Source organism: Mirounga leonina, unplaced genomic scaffold, assembly GCF_011800145.1.
Source record: "Mirounga leonina isolate KUSES-001 unplaced genomic scaffold, KU_Mleo_1.0 Mir_357, whole genome shotgun sequence".
In the NCBI taxonomy this organism is placed as follows: Eukaryota; Metazoa; Chordata; class Mammalia; order Carnivora; family Phocidae; genus Mirounga; species Mirounga leonina.
This window is the reverse complement of record NW_023270702.1, coordinates 60,034-67,723: the sequence shown is the minus strand read 5'-3', so window position 1 is coordinate 67,723 and position 7,690 is coordinate 60,034.

Genomic DNA, 7,690 nt, shown 5'->3' with positions numbered 1-7,690 from the left:
CTATTGGGGCACCTGGGTGGCTCAGTCAGTTAAGAATCTGCCTTGGACTCAGGTCATGATCCCAGGGTCCTGGAATGGAGCCTTGCGTCCAGCCCCATGTCGGGCTCCCTGCTCGGTGGGGAGCCTGCTTCTCCCTCTCCCTCTGCCGTTCCCCCTGCTTGTGCTCTCTCACTCTCTCTCTGTCAAATAAATAAATAAAATCTTAAAAAAAAAAAAAAAGAAGATGGCATACTATCTTGAAATTTAAAGAAGGATTTTTTCCCCTGGTATTTGTTTGTATTTCCTATCTTACATGGAAATCTTATTCATCATAGCAGTACTGGGAAATATATATTTTATTTCTATGGCAGGGGGTTTTTCTGGTCAGAATAATTTTCAGCATTCAAATATGTCCATGTTCTAGAAATTGATCTCAAGGTTGGGGCACACATTTTTAGTTCATTGACTACCTTTTTAGACCAAAGAATCTGTGTTCAATTTTTTCATGGTATATATTCAGGGTGTATGGTATATAAATTACCAGCCCTGTTGCCACAAAAGAGCAAATATTTATAAATTCTAAACCTATTCTAGGCTAAAAAAATATATTAAAATATTTTGAATTCATAAAGAACTGTTATCTAATAAGAAAAAGTACATTTTCTTATTGTTCCTTATAAATAATGAGGAATTAGTTCTAACCCCTTTCTGTAACTCAAACTGTAGACTTACTCACTCTTCTTTATGTGTGGGATCTTTCACACAATTAAGTTAGTAAATTTATCTGAATTGAGGAAAAAGGATACAGTAGGCAAGTTGGAGAGTGGGAAGGACACTGAACTGAAATTTAAAAATGAGATGTATGGTCCTAGCTTTGCCATTAATGAACTAAGTGACCAAGGATAAATTCCTTTATTTCCTAGATTTTGATTTGCTCATCTGAAACCTGATGGGATTGATGGAGATGTCAGCTAGAATATTCAGCTATTCTATGTGTGTCTTCCCCACATCAATCATTCTCTTAGGTTAATTTGAAGGGTAGTAATAGCCTTTAAATTCTGGTGTTAAAGGTCAATAAACAAACATTGAAGAAAACTCTTCTTCTTCCTGATATGAAAATTGCAGTGCTTCCAAGAAGTCTGAAATTCATCTTGCTCTTATATTTAAAAAGGTGCTATAGTGCTTACTCCGGGATTAGAGAAAATTTAATTATCTCTGTTGTGACTTTTATTGTTTCTATTAGAAGTTTCAAAATAATGTTAAAGGGATAAAGGCAATATGTAAATATTTTATCCACATATATCATTAAAAATTTTACAAAATCCAACATACATTATGGACTATTTAAAGTCTGATTTAAACTTAAATTTTCAGGGGCAACTGGGTGGCTCAGTTGGTTAAGTGGCTGCCCAGGTCATGATCTCAGGGTCCTGGGATCAAGCCCCTGCATTAGGGCTCCCTATTCTGTGGGGAGTCTGCTTCTCCCTCTCCCTCTGCACCCCCCCCCGCTCGTTCTCCCTCTCTCTCTCTCAAATAAATAAATAAAATCTTTTAAAAAAAAACTTAAATTTTCAGAAATGAGGTAAATGAATAACTCAAGACAAAGTTGTGAGCTTTGAATTGTTCTAACAAGTGATTTAATCATGAAAAAAAAATAAAATTACCTCAAACCTGAAGAAAAGTGAAACTATATTTCGCCCTGTGAAAGGCATTGTTAAGAGAATGAAAAGTCAGGCCACAGACTGGGAGAAAATATTGTGAAACACATATCTGATAAAGGACTAGTATCCAGAATAACAAGGAACACTTAAAACTCAACATTAAGAAAGCAAATAGCCAAATTAATAACTGTGCAAAAAAGCTGAGCAAACGCCTCATCAAAGAAGATCATCAGATGGCAAATAAGCATGTATATAAAAAGATACTCAACATCATTTGTCATTAGGGAATTGAAAATTAAAACAATGACATACTGCTACATACCCATTAGAATGGCTAAAATCCAAAATACTGACAATGCCAAATGCTGACAGAAATGTGGAGCAACAGGAACTCTTATTCATTGCCAGTGGGAATGCAAAATGGTACAGCCACTTTGGAAGACAGATTGGAAGTTTCTTACAAAGCTACACATACTCTTACCATATGATCCAGCAATTGCACTCGGAGATGTTTCCCCAAAGGAGTTGAAATCATGTTGACACAGAAACCTACACAAGAATGTTTATTCATAATTGCCAAAAAATGGAAGCAACCAAGGTGTCTTCAATAGGTGAATGGATACATAAACTGTGGTACATCCATACAATGGAATACAATTCAGCAGTAAAAAGAAATGAGCTATCAACAGCAATCAGACAACAAAAAGAAATAAAAGGCATTCAAATTGGCAAAGAAGAGTCAAACTCTCTCTTTGCAGATGACATGATACTTTATGTGGAAAACCCAAAAGACTCCACCCCCAAATTACTAGAACTCATACAGCAATTCAGTAATGTGGCAGGATACAAAATCAATGCACAGAAATCAGCTGCTTTCTTATACACCAACAATGTAACTGTAAAAAGAGCAATTAGAGAATCGATTCCATTTACAATAGCACAAAAACGATAAGATACCTTGGAATAAACCTAACCAAAAAGGTAAAGGATCAATATTCCAGGAACTACAGAACACTTATGAAAGAAATTGAAGAAGACACAAAAAGATGGAAAAACATTCCATGCTCATGGATCAGAAGAATAAACATTGTTAAAACATCTATGGTGCCAAGAGCAATCTATACCTTCAACGCCATCCCGATCAAAACTCCAATGACATTTTTCAAAGTACTGGAACAAACAATCCTAAAATTTGTATGGAATCAGAAAAGACCCCAAATCGCCAAGGAAATGCTGAAAAAGAAAACCAAAGCTGGGGGCATCACGTTGCGTGGTTTCAAGCTATATTACAAAGCTGTGATCACCAAGACAGCATGGTACTGGCACAAAAACAGACACATAGACCAATGGAACACAAGAGAGAGTCTAGATAGGGACCCTCAACTCTATGGTCAACTAATCTTCAACAAAGCAGGAAAAACTATGCAATGGAAAAAAGACAGTCTCTTCAATAAATGGTGCTGGGAAAACTGGACAGCTATATACAGAAGAATGAAACTTGACCATTCTCTTACACCATACACAAAGATAAACTCAAAATGGATGAAGACCTCAATGTGAGACAGGAATCCATCAGAATTCTAGAGGAGAACATAGGCAATAACCTCTTCTTCATCGGCCACAGCAACTTCTTTCAAGACATGTCCCCAAAGACAAGGTAACAAATGCAAAAATGAACTTTTGGGACTTCATCAAGATAAAAAGCTTCTGCACAGCAAAGGAAACAGTCAACAAAACAAAGAGGCAACCCACAGAGTGGGAGAAGGTTTTTGCAAATGACACTACAAAGGGCTGATATCCAAGATCTATAAAGAACTTCTCAAACTCAACACCCAAAAAACAAATAATCAAGTCAAAAAATGGGCAGAAGACACGAACAGACACTTCTCCAAAGAAGACAGACAAGTGGCTAACAGACACATGAAAAAGTGTTCACCATCGTTAGCCATTAGGGAAATTCAAATCAAAACCACATTGAGATACCACCTTACACCAGTTAGAATGGCAAAAATTGACAAGGCAAGAAACAACAAATGTTGGAGAGATTGTGGAGAAAAGGGAACCCTCTTACACTGTTGGTGGGAATGCAAGTTGGTACAGCCACTTTGGAAAACAGTGTGGAGGTGCCTCAAAAAATTAAAAATAGAGCTACCCTATGACCAAACAATTGCACTACTGGGTATTTACCCCAAAGACACAGATGTAGTGAAAAGAAGAGCCACATGCACCCCAATGTTCATAGTGGCAATGTCCACAATAGCCAAACTGTGGAAAGAGCCAAGATGCCCTTCAACCAATGAATGGATAAAGAAGATGTGGTCCATATATACAATGGAATATTACTCAGCCATCAGAAAGGATGAATACCCAACTTTTGCATCAACATGGATGGAATTGGAGGAGATTATGCTACGTGAAATAAGTCAAGCAGAGAAAGTCAATTATCATATGGTTTTACTTATTTGTGGAACGTAAGGAATAGCATGGAGGACATCAGGAGAAGGAAGGGAAAAATGAAGGAAGGGAAAAATGAAGGAAAAAGAGGGGGACACGGACCATGACAGACTATGGACTCTGGGAAACAAAATGAGGGTTCTAAAGGGGAGGGGCATGGGGGAATGGGTTAGCCCAGTGATGGGTATTAAGGAGGGCATGTATTGCATGGAGCACTGGGTGTTTTACGCAAGCAATGAATCATGGAACACTACTTCAAAAACTAATGATGTACTGTATGGTGACTAACATAACATAATAAAATAAGAAAAAAGGAAAAAAAAAAAGAAACAAACTATCAAGCCATGAAAAAACATGGAGGAACATTAAATGTATATTGCTAAGAAGCCAATATGAAAAGGCTACAGGGGTGCCTGGGTGGCTCAGTCCGTTAAGCGTCTGCCTTCGGCTCAGGTCATGACCCCAGGGTCCTGGGATCCAGCGCTACATCAGGCTCCCTGTTCAGTGAGAAGCCTGCTTCTCCCTCTCCCACTCCCCCTGCTTGTATTCCCTCTGTCGCTCTCTATGTCAAATAAATAAATCAAATCTTTAAAAAAAAAAAAAAAAGGTGACATACTGCATAATTCCAACTATATGACATTCTGGAAGAAGCAAAACCACGGAGACAGTAAAAACATCAATGATTGCCAAGAGCTCCAGAGGGGAAGTAGAGGAGCAATGATTGGGTGGAACGCAAGGGATTTTCAGGGCAGTGACACTAGCCTGAAGTATACTGCTCTAGACTGTGACTGTGGATCCATGACATTATGCATTTGTTGAAACCCACAGAACTGTACAACACAGAGTGAATGCTAATGCAAACTATGGGCTTCAGTTACTAATTATGTATGATACTGGTTCATCAATTGTCACAAATGTACCACACTAATGCAAGATGTGAATAATAGGGGAGACTAGGTAGGCAGGATATATGGAACTCCCTGTGCTTTCTGCTCAATTTTTCTGTAAGCTTAAGAACTACTCTAAAGGGGCGCCTGGGTGGCTCAGCCGGTTAAGTGTCTGCCTTCGGCTCAGGTCATGATCCTAGGGTCCTGGGATCAAGCCCCACATCGGGCTCCCTGCTCTGCAGGAAGCCTGCTTCTCCCTCTGCCACTCCCCCTGCTCGTGTTCCCTCTCTCGCTGTCTCTCTCTCTCTGTCAAATAAATAAATAAAATCTTTAAAAAAAAAAAAAACTACTCTAAAAAAATAAAGTCTATTAATTAAAAAAAAAAAAGAAACTACTTCTAAAGAAAAGCAAAACTATTTTAGTTACTATAAATAATGGTCCACATCTTTCTCTCCCACCTGTTGCCTATATTGATTTTAACACTCTTTGACTGATAATTCATTTCTCATTTATTTTAATGGATATCATTCCAAAGCTCATGAATTGGCTTAGAATAATATTTCTCTATTAAGATTTCTCTTTATTGTAAGAATTGATTTTGGACTATAACTTTTTAAGATTTATAAACTCAAAAGAAATGAATGAATCATTCATTCTCATATGTAAGGATAGATTTTTCCCCCAAAGACAAGAGAAATATGAAAAGAACATATTATTAAAATAAGGAATTAACAGAAAACCAGAAAATAATTTGCTTGTTAGAAAACAAAGATTATCTTTATTATAGAATCAGAAATCTTATTTATCTTATAAGGAAGTAACTAAAAATTTTCCTAAACCAATGTTAGAGAAACCCATTAATGCAAAACTTGTCCATGTATATCACAGATGGATTCTGTCAGACTAAACCAGTTACAATAACTTCTACAAATGTGCCATGGATTATTTACCATACCCAAATACTGTTTTGTGAAATAATAGGTATATCTATATTTTTAAAAACCAAAGCAAACAAAAAACAACACAAAGAAAACAAAACACACACACACTTGTTTCCACTATTTTAGCTTGTTAGGTATTTACTGTATAATATGGAGCGGGAGTTCTCAGCCTACTTTCCCCACCATGATGCACGTGGCAGGTGATGTTCATAGGAAAAGACACATCTCCATCGCATGTTCCAATTTTAAAGGATGCATTCCACAGTTGTGGAGAAGCAAAGTATGAAAAACATTTTCAATCTCTGCAACTATGGTGTGTCAGTGACTATTGCTCAGAAGAGCTGTATTAACAGGTTTTTAACTCTAGTCTTTCCAAACAGGTAGGCACATGACACTGCAACTAAATGCCAAGAGACAGTGTTAGAAAACTTACCCTTCTTTGTATTAATTCCTTTTGAAAACTAAACAAGTTGCAAACATGAATATTTTTAGCTATTATTAGGACATACGTTGGGTCTCGCCTCATCGCCTCTGTTGCAAAACCTTGGTGGAGCCCTCCTGACCTAGAGGTTATGCCCAAAAGGTCTGCTGAGTGAAAGTAGCCAAGTTCCATTTATAATTCTATTTTGTTTGTGATACCAGCATTCTGCTTTCACTCTGAAGAAGAAGAAAAAAACCTGCATAGTGGTAACTGAGGGAAAATCTAATTAAAATTACCATTCACCATCCAGGGAATTGTGAAAGTGCTTCTGAGAGCAATATTTCCTTTCCTACAGCCTCTTGAATTGACCTGTATATTAGCAAATTACTGAATTTTATGTAGACTACATGACACAAAATCCTCAAAATCTGTATTTTGGAAGCATTAGTAATCATGTAGTCCTAATTCTGATCATTGTTACTTTTAAACTATGCAAATCTGTATTAAATATTAATAATCTTAGTCCAAAATAACACTTACATACAATGTATGTTTAAAACAGAACACGATATCTGATCAACGAAGAGCTGAAAGTTACTATGAATTCCTAGAGATGTAAAGATTATTATTTAGGTGATGAATGCTGAAACATTTTGCATTTGCTAGAGGTAACCTAAAATGTACACCACTCAGATCTTCACTTCATTTGTTGCTCTGCCTAAATGAGGCTTTCTCCAAAAGGCTTCCTCACCCTTCTCTAAAGTAGTTCCTACCATCTTCCCAGCCTCCATCACTCTCTATCCCTTACCCTCTTTAAGCTGTCTCCATAGCGCATGTCACTCTCTTGACTTTTTTTTTTTTATATTTCTGTGTTTATTTTCTGCTTCTCTCCATAGGATATCATAATCAAACAGGCAATGGCCTGGTCCAACCTCTGCATTCCCAGTACCTGTCACATAGTATATGATCAGTAAGTATTTGTTATATGAATTTAAATGTTTTTCACAAAATAAATGTCTTTATTCCACAACCTTAGCTTATTTTATTTGTATGATCTCCTCAACAACGGGTGGTTTACTTTAAAAGATAATACCCCATTACCTCAAAACAGATTTATTTGGCCTTCACATGGTCTTGAAAAGAAGATGAACCTGAGGTCCATTAACTAAATCATACTTTTTGAAAATTATTTTAATGATGAATTTAAAATTATACCTGAGGACAGTTTTCAAAGAAGGTAATCTGGTTGACAGGAACTCAAGGTTAATGATACCCTCCAAGCCTCATAATGGGTCTATACTCAGTTGTCATTGATTTCCTTAAATCTTTGCACTTGAGCTGGGAATT